We start from the raw sequence: 16,084 nt of genomic DNA, 5'->3' as shown, positions 1-16,084 counted from the left end.
GTGCAAAGTGCTACACCTACAATATGGAAACATTGTGTAGTAACAGTGCAAAGTGCTACACCTACAATATGGAAACATTGTGTAGTAACAGTGCAAAGTGCTACACCTACAACATGGAAACATTGTGTAGTAACAGTGCAAAGTGCTACATCTATTAGCAAAGTCACAGAGATAAAGCCAGCCACATTTTTTTACAGCAAAAGAAGATGTGACATGCTTCCATGTGTGTGGTACTACAGTCACTGCATCTTACTACAACACATGACAAACTGCACATGCATTACAACTTTAATAAAGATTTATCTATAAAAAGGTTAGGAAATCTATGAAAAAGGACAATTTTAGGTAAATATTTCAAGCAGACTTTTCAAAGTAAAATACATACATACATAAATAACTGCTGCCGCAATTCACAGATCCTCATCCTCCTCAGTGACCAATTCCTGCCTGCTCACTTCCAGTCAAGTGGGTTTTGTTGGATTGTTTGTTGTTGTTTTTTGTTGTGTTGGATGAAGCCCCACCTCCTTATGCATAGTCTATTATGTCTGTCAGTCTCTAGCGGGAGGCATATCTATAGACTATCTCTGGGGGGGAAGGATAAGTGAACAGGCAACCGGAAGCTTCTGAGGAGGAGCTGAAAATCAATGACTTGGTGCAGCAGGTAGCTTTCCATTTTGACCTTGCAAAAACTGCAGCATTTATTAAAAAATGTCTTTATGTATGATTCACTTAGGAAAAAAAAATGTGCCTGATAAACTAAAAAAAAAATAAAAAGAAAGAAAAAAGAAAAAAAAAAATCTTTGCCTGAACTTGGGCTTTGTGTAATAATTATGTACATTATAGTATAATATATGTATTAATAATAATAATAATAAATACCATATTTTCCAAATATACACAAATACATAAAACTGGAGGATTAATTTTCAGCAGTAAAGTTACAGCCTAGGGATAGGGAAAGATATGAATGAGTATCAGGAAGCTCTGGAGAGCCTTTCAATCAAGATTTGAAAAGATATGTCCTGGAGTATGTTTATAATGAATTTGTTTTATAAATACTGTAAGATTGACTGTTGCCTGCAGAAATCACATTCCACCTGTTTTTGTAATACAGATTTGGAACCGGACAGTTCCTACCTGTAATAACACTGCTTTATGGTTGTTAGGGGCATCCCCGCCGCTTAATGTTGTTATGGGTAACACCGCTGTTTCATAGTTGTTATGGGTAACATCACTGCTTGATGGTTGGTATAGGTAACATCGCTGCTTGATGGTTGTTATGGGTAACATTGCTGCTTAATGGTTGTTATGGGTAACACCACTGCTTTATGGTTGTTATGGGTAACATTGCTGCTTTATGGTTGTTATGGGTAACACCACTGCTTTATGGTTATGGGTATCACCGCTGCTGTATGGTTGTTATGGGCAATACAACTGCTTTATGTCTGTTATGGATAACATCAGGGCTTTATTGTTGTTATAAGTAAGTTACTCTGCTGTTTTATGGTTGTTACGTGTAACACCGCTGCGTTATGGTTGTTACAGGTAACTCTGCTGCTGTATGGTTATCAGTCACACTGCTGCTTTATGGTTGTTATAGGTAACTCTGCTGCTGTGTGGTTGTTATGGTTAACACCACTACTTTATGGTTGCTGTGGATAATGCGGTGGATAACACCGCTATTTTATGGTTGTTATGGGTAACACTGCTGCTGTTGCTCCTGTAAGGTTACTATGTGAAACACCACTGCTTTTCATATTGTTCAGTTTCCTGTAGAACAGCCCTAATAACTCATACATGATACAGAATATAGTACTGTACGTTTGTCACAGTGGATGGAATTTATACTGAGCAGTGAGTTCAGCAGCTCACAGAGACTGCCATCAATAGGAGTAACCTAGCAACAGCTTCACTATGGACCACGCCTTTAGTCTGAGGGATTTACACATACAGATAGAAGCATTAGCCTTCACATGAATAATTAAACATCTCATGATAGAACTATGCTTTCTGTGCTTATGCTGCACAGTTCAATTAGAGCTGGCTGTGGAACATGAATGCAAGTAAAAAGCAAAATGCAGGGTGGAATTTGTATGCAGTACAAATAAATGGGAACATGCAGAGCCATAGAGCCACTAGCTATGTTATGTAACCTGGCACCCACTGTCTATTCCACTCCATTATGCCACTGTTCACAAGTCCCCGATCTAATTATTTCTGAGTTCTGCTGCTCCTTTCCCCTTGGGCTGCAACAGTATCACATCTCACACGGACACCCTAAAAATGGACAGAAATAAGCACAGAAGAATCTCCAAGAAACCAAAACAAGAATTTATGCCATGAAGCAAGTGCCAGCTTATTGTGGGCTGCCAACTCCAGTTAGCTGCCACCCTTCACAACACATACAGTGAGATTTAATTAGAAATTCGCCTCAGCCTTTCACACACAGTGCTGGCCTTAGGAATTGAGCACATTCCTATGAAGTCTTAACGACAATGACTGAACAATCCCTTCAATAGCAGTGCTCTGAGACCTCGGCCCCTGCATGGCCATGGCTGTTTTCCCAACTCAATGCTTCTGACAGGGCTATTGTCAGCACACTGAAAACACAGAGGGTCTACAACCAAACAAGGAATGGCTGGAATCTACAGCTCAGACTGATAACAGGATAGGGCAGGGATGTATTCTATACGGTGCAGGGATTGCCAATCAATGCAATGCGTGACTGTAACAAGAGTGGGGAAAAGTTTCTAATCCAACCTATAAATCAACCATAATGTGGAGCACCCTTTACAAAAAAAAAAAAAAAAAAAAAAAAAAAAAAAAAAAAAAAAGACATGCTAACAGTTATTATCATGCAATTTAGTGTAATGAGGACAGTCAATGAAAAAATGGTGCTTGTCATTATTTATTGTCATTAAGTATTTATATAGCGTTGACATCTTTCACAGCGCTGTTCAGAGTATATTGTCTTGTCACTTAACTGTCCCTCCGAGGGGCTTACAATCGAATCCCTACTATGTTCATACGTCTATGTATGTATTATGTAGTGTATGTATCATAGGCTAGGGCCAATACTGCCTACTAAGTGCACTCTTGTGGCTGCCTCGCAAGCGTTTTGAGGGCTTGTTCACACTAGGGGCGTTTTCAGCCTTTTTTCAAGAGCAGGTGATACTTAAAATCGCCCACAAAACGCTTGTGCAATGAATTTCTCTGAGAAGGTTCATATCAGCGCGGTTCGTGCGCTGTGCGTGCAGCAATGCAGTGCCTGTACCACTTTTGGGGCGATTTTGCCTCAATGGAAGGTATAGGAAAAACGCAAACGCTCACAAAATCGCTTTGTGCAGCGATTGCGTTCGCGTTTTTAAGAATAAATACATTGTATTTATTCTTTTCCGGGTCCAAGAGTTCACTTCCTGACTTGCGTCAGGGAGTGAATTAAAGAAAACGCAATGCCCACCCAAGTGGCGGGAATATAAAAAAAATTGCTTAAAATAAAAAACCCAATGCAAACACTAACGCGAGCGGAACGCAATGTGAACAAGGCCTGAGTCTGACAGGAGAAAGGCGCTATATAAATACTGGAATTATTTAGTGGGAATCCAATTAACTTATATGTATGTTTTTGAGATGTGGGAGGAAACCAGAGTGCCTGGAGAAAACACATAGACACAGGGAGAACATACAAACTCTGTGCAGATAGGCTGGGATTCAAACCAGGGACCCAGCGCTGCAAGACATGAGCGCAGGGCCGGTTTAAGCAACAATGGGGCCCCAGGGCAAAATAAACCTGGGGGGCCCCCCCAACATATACCCCGGAACAAAAATCGGCATTAGGGGACCTTTTTTGCAGCTGGTATAGTCAGGGTGTGAAGTCCCAATCGGTCAGAGCTCCACATTCTGGCTATCCTAGCCTGCATGGGGGACAAGGGGTTAAAAAGTTTCAGGAGGGGGGAAACCACATAATTTAAAAAAAAAAAAAAAAATTCCCACACTCTAAACATAAAAAAAAAATTGGGAAAATAGGAAAAAATGCCAGGGATGTTCATACAGCCATATTGCGGCTGTATAGCGATCCCTGGCCAAAGCGCTGCGGTTGCGTATAGACCCCCTGGAAACCCTGTCAGGAAATGTATTGCGCTTTCGTTTGATGCATGTAAAATTACACAACCGTTAGGTTTGCTACTAAAAGTGACATTTACCGCATTTAAAACTATACTTTTTTCCTTCTAAACTTTAAAATCAATTTTCTCAAAAACTATAAGGTCTTTTTGAAAAATTGTTTTTTTCTCTTTTTCCTAATGATCTCCTTAACATATCCTGCAAATTTAGGGTTTCTAGCATTTAAGGTAGATTTGCTATTAACCATTAAAGTCGGCAGGTTTTTAAATGTGTTTGTTTTTTTTTCCTTTGAAACTTTAAAATCGATTTTCTCAAAAACTATAAGGCCGATTTGAAAAATGTTTTTCCTCTTGTAGCCACTGGGGGCCCCTACAAGCTCTGGGGCCCTGGGGCAGCTGCCTCCTTTGCCTTAATGGTAGCGCCGGCCCTGCATGAGCGCTAACCACTATGCCAACGTGCTTGTCCATTTAGGGTCAAAACTGAAAGCTTCCTCTGTTCTCCCTCCTCCACTGCTTTGCTGTAAGTGTGTTTCTTGGCTTTAGAGGATTCCTGAATGAGTAAATAGGGATAACGCATAATCTTTCCAGGTCAGGGCAGCCACAGAGGAAACTGTAAGAGATTCTTAGGGTGTAAATGTACTATAAGTGCAGTTCCAGGCTTCACATGTCCCAGTTACCACTATTCAACTTACACAATAATCAAACGTTTATGCAATCTGGAAACAAGGCATCCATCAGAGCAAAGTGGAGACCACATTGCTTCCTGGAGTGCCATCATCTCCTCTGTGCTGAGCCAAATGCTTCACTCCTGTCACCCAAGTAAGCTATAGCATCATCTCCCAGCAAAAGCTGTAAAGTACCTCTATGGACATGATAAAACAAGTTAAGGGGCCAATACACTAGTCGATTTCAGCCATCGATTGATCAATTCTACGGAATCGATCATTTGGAAATCAATTCTATCAAATCTATCGACCGATCGATTTGCATCTGATTTCAATCGATTTGATTTATCTGACAGGATGGAAAATCTGGGTCGATCTGCTGCTCTATGGCCCATAAAGATGCATTGGATCTAATGGTCCAATAATTCATTTAGATCCATTTCCAATAGATTTCATTCTGAAATCTATTGGAAATCTGAACCTAGTGTGTGGCACACATCAGATAGATTCCTGTCAGATTCGACTTGACGGGCATCTGACAGAAATCTATTAGATGGTTGAATCTGCTGCAAATCTATAAAGGTGCCCATACATCAGGCGACTTGGTGGTCGATCGACCATCCAATTCGATTATTATAATTGAATTGGATGAAAATTGTGCCGTCAAGTGCATGCCCGACCGACAAAGCGACCAATTTCGGGGCAGAAATTGTCGCTTTGTCTATCGTGCAATGTCGGACCGAAGTTGGTTGGTCGGGTGTGCGGCGGCACGGCGGCGATTTTTGAGCGAGCGACGAGACGAAACCCCCGCCGCCATGTATAAATGTCAGACGCTATGTGCCAGTAGCAAGAACGGATAGCCGCCTGAAGGTTACGGGACAGGTAACGTAAAAATGCACATGGGGGTGCACATCTATACATGGGGGGGGGGGCAGCGGCGGTGCGTTAGCAGCGAGGTCAGGCGATTCCCTGAAGATTTCATGCTGAAATCAGACGGGAATCGGCCTGTAGTGTATGGGCAGAATTGACAAGAGACAAATTTATCTCTAATCAGATTCGATTAAGAGATAAATTTGTCTCTTTGTCGAATCTGCACATAATCTTTAGGTCTATGGGCACCTTTAGGAAATCACAAGAACATTTACAGTACCCTGAAGACAACCTGGCCAGTATAAAACTGAGCAGATAATGATAAACTACATAATTATTGATTATCTACAGTGAAAACAGCATAAAGTGAGGGAGTTATATTTATGTCATATTGCCATATTACTACTGCCATATTTATTTCCTTTCAAATACCAGTTTCCTGGCTGTTCTGCTGATCTTTCTGGCTTGAATAGTGTCTGAATCACACACCTGAACCATGCATGAGGTTAATTAGGTCAAACTTTATTTAGAGCACCTAATATAAACTTGTTCAAGGTCCGTGACTTTAAGTATTATGCTAGGTACACACCATACAATTTTCTCTCAGATTTACCTGCCAGATCGATTTTTTTCAACATGTTCGATCTGAACTTCGATTGATTTTCCAGTCAATTTCCATTCACTTTTAAGGAAATCAATTGGAAAATCATCAATCGAAATTCAGATCTTAAATGTTGGAAAAAATCGATCTGACCGGTAAATCTGCCAGAAAATTGTATGTTGTGTACCTAGCATTAGAGGCAGTAACTCAGCAGGGCAGTCAGGCAATTAGCATGGTTAAAACTAGAACTAGCAGCTCAGAGCGACCAATCAGAAACCTTGATCTGGCCATTTACTATGCATTTGCACCCGTTTCTCTCAAATTTTCCTTGCACTGAATTTGGTAAATCTGTCCCAGAGAATGCTGCACAATGGTGGGTAATAAAGGCAAGATTAGGACTAAAAAAAAAAATTGCAGCTGCAGAACTGCTCTTCAATGAACTGGCAGAGGAACTTTCTAAAGATGTGCTGATATGTAAGGAACATTAAGAATGTACAAAAGACATGATTCATAATAATGTGAATTTGGCTTAAAAGGGCATGTTCTGGTATAGAACATGCTTATGGGTGCAGCTGGATCTATTTTTGCAGTCTCACATCGGCCTGTATCTACAACCTAATGTTTATTAACCTCCCTGGCGGTACGCAGATGCAGTGGCTGCATCCGTGGGAGGGATTTTTTTTTATAAAAAATGTTTTGTATTAGTTAGCTAGCATTAAGCTAGCTAACTATGTGCGGCAAGTCCCCCGGCACCTCTCTGACCCCCCCGATCGGCGCCAGCAATATATTTACCTGTCCGCGATCCCGCAAGATCCCGCAGGAGCTTACCAATTAGCTTCACTTGTCGCTATGGCGACGATCGGACATGACGTCATCGACGTCATCCGCAGTCCCGATCCTCCTCATAGCGAAGCCTGGAGCTAATTGGGAGGCTGCGCGATCGCGGGATCCCCGGGTGGTACGTATTGCGGCGGCGATCGGTGGGGACCGGAGGCACTTGGGGGGCATAGTTAACTAGCCAAGCGCTAGCTGAAGAATATAAAACAAATTTTATTTTAAAAAATCCTCCCGGGGCCATGCGATCCCCTGCGGCGGCTAGTCCGACACTGTGTCGGGCTTCCCGCCAGGGAGGTTAAAGGACAACTGACCTGCTCCAGTTCTCCTTGCCGTGGCTTTCCTAAATCTGCCCCACTGTTTCTTGGTGATTACTACAATTATATAGGAGAATGAATGACCACAATCATGTCATGAGAGACCTAAGTAACCACAGCCATGTCACAGAAAATGTGAGTAACCATGCCCATATCACAGAAGGCCTAAGTAACCACAGCCATGCCACAGAAAACGTGAGCAACCATGCCCATATCACAGAAGACCTAAGCAGCCACAGCCATGTCAAAGAAAACGTGAGTAACCATGCCCATATCACAGAAGACCTAAGTAACCATAGTCATGTCACAGAAAACCTGAGTAATCATGCCCATATCACAGAAGACCTAAGTAACCATAGCCATGTCACAGAAGACCTGAGTAATCATGACCATGTCGCAGGAAACCTTAGCAACCATGGCCTTGTTGCAGGAGACCTGATTAAGCACAGCCATAACACATGAATCTTATTCATCAGGCCATGTCACAGATGTAACTCAGACGTATTACAGGATACTGAGTGGCCACTACTGTGCTTCAAGAAACCTGTAACCCATAGGGCCAGACAACATCCATGTCACAGGAGACTCCAGTAAACACCACTACATGCCAGGAAATGTGCGACCACATTCATATCACAGGAAACAATGCAACCATCACCCTACCTCCCAGGCCTGTTGCCCTTTCCTTCATCCCCTACATTCAAAACGTCACCACAGCCCGCAACTTCCACCTCCATAATATATCCAAGATCCGCCCCTTTCTGACCCCAGACACTACCAAGCTGCTTATCTATGCCCTCATCATCTCCCGCCTTGATTACTGCAACTCCCTTCTGTCCGACCTGCCCTTGAACCACATCACACCCCTTCAAGCAGTTATGAACGCGGCTGCCAGACTCATCCAATCTTCTCACAACTCTGCATCCACATCCCACCTGTAATGATATGCTCAGCTGTCTGCACAGGCAGACAGCTGTTTGACCATTCTTTAGGTCTGAATGCTGCAGGTCTATGGAAAAGAGACCTGTCTTCACTTTGCAAGTTTCAGAGTTGCTCTGCTGGTGAGGAATTTGCATACACTTGTGATGCAAATTGCTTAGCTGCTTCCTTTGACGGCTTGCAGTATAAATGCCTTTTGCTCCCAGAATTCCTGGCTGGTCGTGATGGTTTGTTCCTGCTAACTCTCCTGGAGTATCAGCCTTTGCTATTGTTTGCTAAGATTATTTTAGTAAGTGAGTAATTCCTTGTGACTGCACTAGGCAACCCTTCTAGCGTAGTCAGGTTGTATTATCTGCTTTGCCTTGTTACTGTCTATCTGTTGCGATTGTCTTGTCGCCGGCGGCGGTCGACAGTAAATCGTTCCGTCTTAGGGGTGCAAGCCAGAGCAGCGGTTGCTACGGGTTGCTCCATCTGTTTGTCTGTCTGGATCGCATCCGCTCTAGCGGTAGTGGCGGTGGTTCCTTCTGTGCTCTGTCTGGGAGTGTAGGCCAGAGCTGCGGTTGCTGCTGGCTACTCCTTCTCTCTGTCTTGTCTTGTACGAACGCTTGCTGTAGGCTCGGTGAGGTAACCGTTTAGCAAGCATTCGCGTTCTGTATTTCGTGTTTGTGTTACATTGGTTAGTTAGGGTGGCACGCTTATCACTGGGCGCCTAACGCGCGGGGATCATGTCTTTAACGCGTTCGCTGTTGCGAATGAGTGCGGAGTTCGCGTTTAGCTAGCGTTTGTTATTTTCTTTGACGTTCTGATCATTGGTATTTGCTATGTCGTTCTTGCTACACTTGTGCTCTGTCTAACTCGGTCTTGTGTCACTATTGGCAATCCCTACTCTTGCGATTGCGTTCCCACTTCGTTACCGTTGTTGTGTGTTCACCGTCGCTGGGTGGCGACTAGATTGGTGGACACACATACATTCTGTCTCTGTGCTCTCTCTCTCAGATTCCCATCTGGCATCTGTGGCAGGGCAGAGGATGTGTTCCTCTGCACTCCACAGCTCCATCTGCCGGTTGGAATTTCCCTCTACAGGTGCATTGCACCATAGCTGGGTTCTGTTAAATTACACGCTTGTGGAGGATTACCGCAGTGTCATCTTGTGTGCTGACCACGGAGATAATTCCGCAATCGTTACACCACCTTTTTAAATCCTTTGCACTGGCTCCCTATCAGATTCAGGATAAGTTTCCAGATTCTATGCCTGCCCTACCTACATCTCAGAGCTTGTTACATAGTTACATAGTTATTTTGCTTGAAAAAAGACATACGTTCATCAAGTTCAACCAGAGAACTGGTATATACCAGGTCGTCCCCTCTGGTCCTCCAATGACGATAGCCTAACCATTTCCCACTCCCATGCATGCCTACAGAATTTCTCAAGAGCCGACCCCATCCTCTGGACCTCCCTTCCACCGCCCATCAGACTTGCCCCCACAACCTGCTACACAGTAACTTTCTGCTGATTACTTATTCTACAGCACTACCTAGGGTATCCACCTCCCCCCCCCCCTTAGATTGTAAGCCTTTGGCAGGGTCCTCCCTTCCCTAGTGTATTCTACATGAACGTGTGCCCTATCAATGTGCTTCTTCCCTATGAACGCCTCATACTGGTATTACTGGGCCTACCTAACCAGCCCAAAATCACATGATCATGTATCTTGTACCCAGTTTGCCTTGTATAGCTTTGTTCTATGTTGTATAACCTTGTTACGTCTGTCATCCTTTGTATCATTGTATGTATTTATTGTCCAGCACTGCGTAATATGTTGGAGCTTTATAAATACAATAACTAATAATAATAATAATAATACAAACAACATGTACAACTGTTTATTACAATTTGTGAATTTTAACACTGACCATTCTGAAGGCACTCACACATCAGACTATGGGGTACAGCTTTTACAGGAAGTCCCATGACTAATCAATATATGTATCCTTAGGACAGAACATTACTCAGACTTCTGTCAAGTCATTATACAGGCAGTGAGTCACACTTCCCTTCCTAACTGCTGACATAATCCTTATTCACAGCACTGACCAAACATATCTGCAGAGCACACCTATCTACCCATGAGTACTAAGGTCAGACCAGATGCGTGACACATCCATCTACTCTGGGGCAAGAAAAATACATGCTAAACTGATCACCTGCAATCTATACTATGCGAGTCTGAGGCACACATATGATAAGCCATCGTGATTTAGGCTACTTACACACTAAGACGTTGCGTTTAGGGGACGTTATAGGGCACATAACGTACCCCTAACGCAACGCCTGGTGCTCTCTGATGTGGACGTCAGAGTGAGCCGCGTTGTGCAGCTCACTCTGGCGTATGGGATGCCGTGATGCGTACTCTTCAATGCATGCGGCATCACGTGGTCCCGCCCGGTCAATCGCCGCACAGAGCGGCCGCTCCAGGAAGTAAACACTGCACGTTACACCGTGCAGTGAATATTAATTAGCCATGTGCCTGGCCGCTTTCCACTTCTCCCCAACACTACTGAGCATGTGCGCACAGGCATAACGCACAGCATGCAGCACTCTCAACGGATGTGCTGCGTTACAATGTAACGCAACGTGGGCACTGTGAACAGCCCATTGATTTTTCATTACTGTGCGGTGGGGCTGCGTTACAGGCTGCTCTAACGTGCGCCTGTAACGTCTTAATGTGAAAGCAGCCTTAAGTTAGAGCATAGTTCTGCTTTAAAAGAGATGTCAGAAAAGTCTGTGAGATGTCATCCTTCCATGCATGTCACTATTCCACCTCAGCCCTAGCCGTCTCATGTTCTATAATGACTGCAGCTGATGCTTTGGACAACTATATGATGCTGACCAGAAAATCTGGAGATGGGTTCTGTAATAAAGAGCAGAATATAGCTCATCTTACAGTGAGACTACTCACCTATGTGTCCCCACAAGCTGATCTACCATTGGTGTCATGTTCCTCAAGTGTGATCCATCAATTGTGAACACTAAAGTGACACTGAAGCAAAAAAAAGTATGATATAATGAATTGTATGTGTAGTACAGATAATTAATATAAACAGAGGAACACCAAGAGCCCCAATAGTGTAGTATGTATTGACAAAGGGGATAATGACAAAGAGTAATAGTTGTTATACTCACAAACATGGGTCACCAATAGGCAACCACTGTAAAGGCAGGTGGGGAGATTATCCTGACTCCACTCAGGAATAAGAAGTCGCTCTCTGTAGATAGTAGAAAAGGGTCGCAACCCTCCACCCAGGGTGGATATAATATTATATAGGAGAGAACAGAGGCGCCAAAAGGATTAAAGATGTTTTAAAGGAGCTTAAAAGCCAAAAACTTGGTAATTAGAGGAGGCAGTGGTGGACTTACCTCCTCCAAGCAGACACAACACGACTGTACATTCAGTCTATTTATTAACGAACGAAGGAGTTACAGCATCTAGCAAAACAAACAACACTCGGCGCCTCTGTAAAGAGTGTTGTTTGTTTTGCTAGATGCTGTAACTCCTTTTTCTATTGCCTGAGGAAGCGGGCGCTGACCCGTGAAACGCGTTGCTTTGTTTTATCTGGAGTTTGTTAATAAATAGACTGAATGTACAGTCGTGTTGTGTCTGCTTGGAGGAGGTAAGTCCACCACTGCCTCCTCTAATTACCAAATTTTTGGCTTTTAAGCTCCTTTAAAACCACAGATAATTAATAGAACATTAGTAGCAAAGAAAAGTTTCATATTTATTTTCCGTTATATAGCTTTTTTTATGACATTGCATCATTCTCTAATATTTGCAGTTTACAAAACTACAGTACACTCTGCATTTAGAACTATGAAACAGAGCAGACCTAATAAGCCTATGAACTTCCCTGCAGTAAAATCTAATCTGAAGTTGTCTTTCATTGTTTCTTTGATGTATAAATGCTTCAGGTTATAGCACTGCTCTGACTAAATGAGATGGAGAGCTCAGAGAAGCTCTTTTGCATAAATGACAAGTGAAGTTCCTTAAAGTGGTCTAACACCCAGCATTTCAACTTTGCTTTAAATGATTGCTTACAGCTTATAAACTATTATGCCAGATTTTTTTTTTAGCAGAAATTCACTGAATGGATTAAACATGACATTTTAGTGCTGCATTTAGCTAGAAATCCTCCTCCGTGCTTGCTTGTTTAGTTACAAATGTATCTATCTACAATGTAACAAACAAACACTGCTCTGAGAGAACAAAGAGGGCTTCCCCTGCAGGCTTTTCAAAGGTCTATTTTTATTCCAAATAAAGATACATTTGTAACTACAGATAAGAACGGATGCGGATTCCTAGTTAAATCCAACACTAAAATGTCATGTTTAACCCATTAAGTGAATTTCTGCTTAAAAAAAAATCTGGCATAATAGTTTGTAAGCTGTAAGCAATCTTTTAAAGCAAAGTTGTAATGCTGGGTGTTAAACCGCTTTAACTCTTCCTGTGCTGCAAACAATAGCAGACTCCTATCTTTGCTACTATTGTTCCATCTCTCGGCTGTACTACACATACAATTCATTATATCATAAGTTTATTTTCACTTCAGATTCCCACTGAAGAACATTTAGGAGGTTGAGGACAAGTTGATGCTGATAGAGAGGCAGCAACAGGGTCACACATTCTGAATTCACTGTAGGAGTGGCCATAGCTGAAACCTCAAAGGTAAATAATTGACTAAATACCTGGTGAGGACTAGGGGTGAAAAAAGGGGCAACTTAAGGGGGAAAAAAAAGAAGAAGTTCTACTTACCTGGGGCTTCCTCCAGACCCTGGCAGACAATATGTTCCTCGCTGCAGCACTGGTGTCCCGGGGTCCTCTCCATTGCAGATGCGGACCTCGCCAAGTTGGCATCTTCTGCACCTAGGCAGCTCGTGAGTGCGCTCACGTGATCTGGAACGTACTGCACCCATGCAGGATGCTCCAGGCCTCATGAGCACGATCGGGAGTGGCCCTCGCACATGTGCAGAAGATGCCTCTTGGCACCTGCAATATAGAGGACACCGGAGGTGCGGCGAGGGACATATCGGCTGCCAGGGGCAGTGTTGCCAACTCATCCCTTTAATTACTGACACATCTAAGTTATACAGGTTCTGGGGCTATTTGCACATAATCAGTGCCTTAACTGCATCTACCTAGCCACAAAACTTGTATAATTCATATGTGTCAGTAATTAAAGGGATGAGTTGGCAACACTGGCCAGGGGCTGGAGGAAGCCACGGCTAAGGAAACATTTTTTTTCATGATTTTAGATGAAGCAGACTGCAAAACACAATGAGCAGAAAACCTTGCTAGAACTGCAGGAGCCAACACAACCCAATCAGATTGCCGAAAATTAAATAATTGTATTATTATAACACAAGGAAACTGAATTGAAAGAAACAGATGAGTGTGGCTAGCATCATATTCTGCCTAGAAGGAGGAAACATTTCCTGCAAATCAAAACCTTATCCTGTGCAAACTATTTGATTAATCGGTATATATGAGCACTAGTACTGATGAGCACACTGCTGTCCAGGTTTCTGTACAATGTCATCTTATGATAGAAGAAGGTAGATTTAGACAGCAGCTGTTTAGACACATCTGTAGCAGCAGAATGATTGCCACTTATGCCAGTACAAACAGCAATCAACCTTAATAGAGCACTATTTTTAAACATATATCATTCTTTGTGCTAATCAATTTTTCCCCTCCAACCCTGCAGAAATGTATTGATCAAAGGGCAGAAGAAAAATCAATAGCAATTTAGGGCTGCAAAGCAACGCCATGAACTGGGCATTGCAGACACAGAAAGTAGAAATGACTACCTGTTAGAGGCTATAAGCACACTAGGCAGAAATGCTACCATTGTGGAAAATGCTAGCGTTTTTGCCACTCATGAAAGTATATGGGCTGCATGTAAAAGCACATACAGTATATGTGCGTTTTACATTGTGCATTTTTGAAAACCCACAACTTTTGCAAATTTTGTAAAACACACAAAATGTACCTCAATGGAGATGCAGAGGAATGCACTTTACACACATTTTTGACTATTTTTTTTTAATAGGTTACTGTATTTAACTCCAATGATTAGGGAAATTAATAAAAATGCAAGCGTGAAACACAAAAATGCATAAAAAATGCATTAAAAAACGCAAAAGGCAAATGCAGTCGCAAACAAGAACATGCCTAAAACGCAGCAAAAAAAAAAAAAAAAAAACACCAAAACCGCAGCGTAGAAAATGCATGGTTTTCTGCACTGCCTAGCGTGCTCCCCGCCTGAAAAATTTAGCTAATTGAGCTACAGTACAAGGCACCTCATTTTAGAAAAAACAGAGCTACAAATGAATATACAGGCCCTTTCACTAATGTGCAATTTACCTGCACATCTGCTTTTTCTCCTGCTATCAATACATTAGAATGCTGAAACAAGCAGCACAATGCACTTTTCACAAGGCATCATGTCTAAAGGCTAAAGGTTTTCCTACAGAACACCACATGGCATGTGGTTTTAAAGAGAACCCGAGGTGTGTTTAAAGAATGTTTTCTGCATACAGAGGCTGGATCTGCCTATACAGCCCAGCCTCTGTTGCTATCCCAAACCCCACTAAGGTCCCCCTGCACTCTGCAATCCCTCATAAATCACAGCCGTGCTGTGAGGCTGTGTTTACATCTGTATTGTCAGTCTCAGCTGCTCCCCCGCCTTCTGCATAGCTCCGGTCCCTGCCCCCGTCCCTTCCCTCCAATCAGCAGGGAGGGAAGGGATGCAGGCGGGGACTGGAGTTCTGCAGGAGTCGGGGAGAGCAGCAGACTGACACTATAGAGATAAACACAGCCAGCTCTGACAAGCTGTTTGTCAGCAGCGTGGCTGTGATTTATGAGGGATTGCAGAGTGCAGGGGGACCTTAGGGGGGTTTGGGATAGCAACAGAGGCTGGGCTGTATAGGCAGATCCAGCCTCTGTATGCAGATAATATTCTTCAAACCCACCTCGGGTTCTCTTTAAAGGGACTCCGAGCACCTCTCATGGGCATGCCTTTAAGCCAGACGTCTTCAAACAAAGTCGCGCTATGACCCCTCTGGAGGAGCCCCTTGCAATGGCCATGCGTGTCACTTCCTCTTCCTGCTTCATTCAGTGATGCACTTCTCTAACAGAGAAGACAGTTATTACATAGCCAAGATGGCCGCCGCGATTTTTAAATTGAAATTGAACGAAAACGGTGATTCAGGCATCAAATGAAAGAGGAGGGCACAAGCTACAGAATTTATGCATCTTTAAAGAGTAAGGGCCCGTTTCCATTTATACAGGGGGAATTGCCGCGGTAAAAATTCGCTTGCGGATGCAAATTTCGCATGCGGTGATATGCGAATTTTCATGCAAATTGAGATACGATTTTGCATGGATGACGATGTATGCGAATTTAACCATGGCAGTGCCTGTGTGCTTTTACATTGATTTCATGCGAAATCATATGCGAATTCGCATGAAAATACGAATACCAATACCGCATGGGAATTTCCTATTAAATACATAGTATGCGATTCGCATAGCGGGATGCGGTATGCGAATTCTGATGGCTCTGCTGTTCAGATTTTTTCTGCACAGAAAACCGCAAAGGAATCTTGACAAGTGAAAACAGTCCCACCCACTTGTATTGGCTATGCGAATTCGCATGCGGCAAACGCATGCGAATTCGCAATAG

At 43.0% G+C, this 16,084-nt stretch overlaps 1 protein-coding gene across 4 annotated transcripts in view; it reads right to left on the bottom strand.

Moving 5' to 3' along the window:
* SCHIP1 (schwannomin interacting protein 1) overlaps window positions 1-16,084 on the bottom strand; it is a 538,791-nt gene that overhangs the window by 62,330 nt on the left and 460,377 nt on the right. The window lies entirely within an intron of this gene.

Source organism: Hyperolius riggenbachi, chromosome 4 (genome assembly GCF_040937935.1).
Source record: "Hyperolius riggenbachi isolate aHypRig1 chromosome 4, aHypRig1.pri, whole genome shotgun sequence".
NCBI lineage: Eukaryota > Metazoa > Chordata > Amphibia > Anura > Hyperoliidae > Hyperolius > Hyperolius riggenbachi.
The sequence above is the reverse complement of the archived record's forward strand: the minus strand, read 5'-3'. Positions and strand labels throughout refer to the sequence as shown.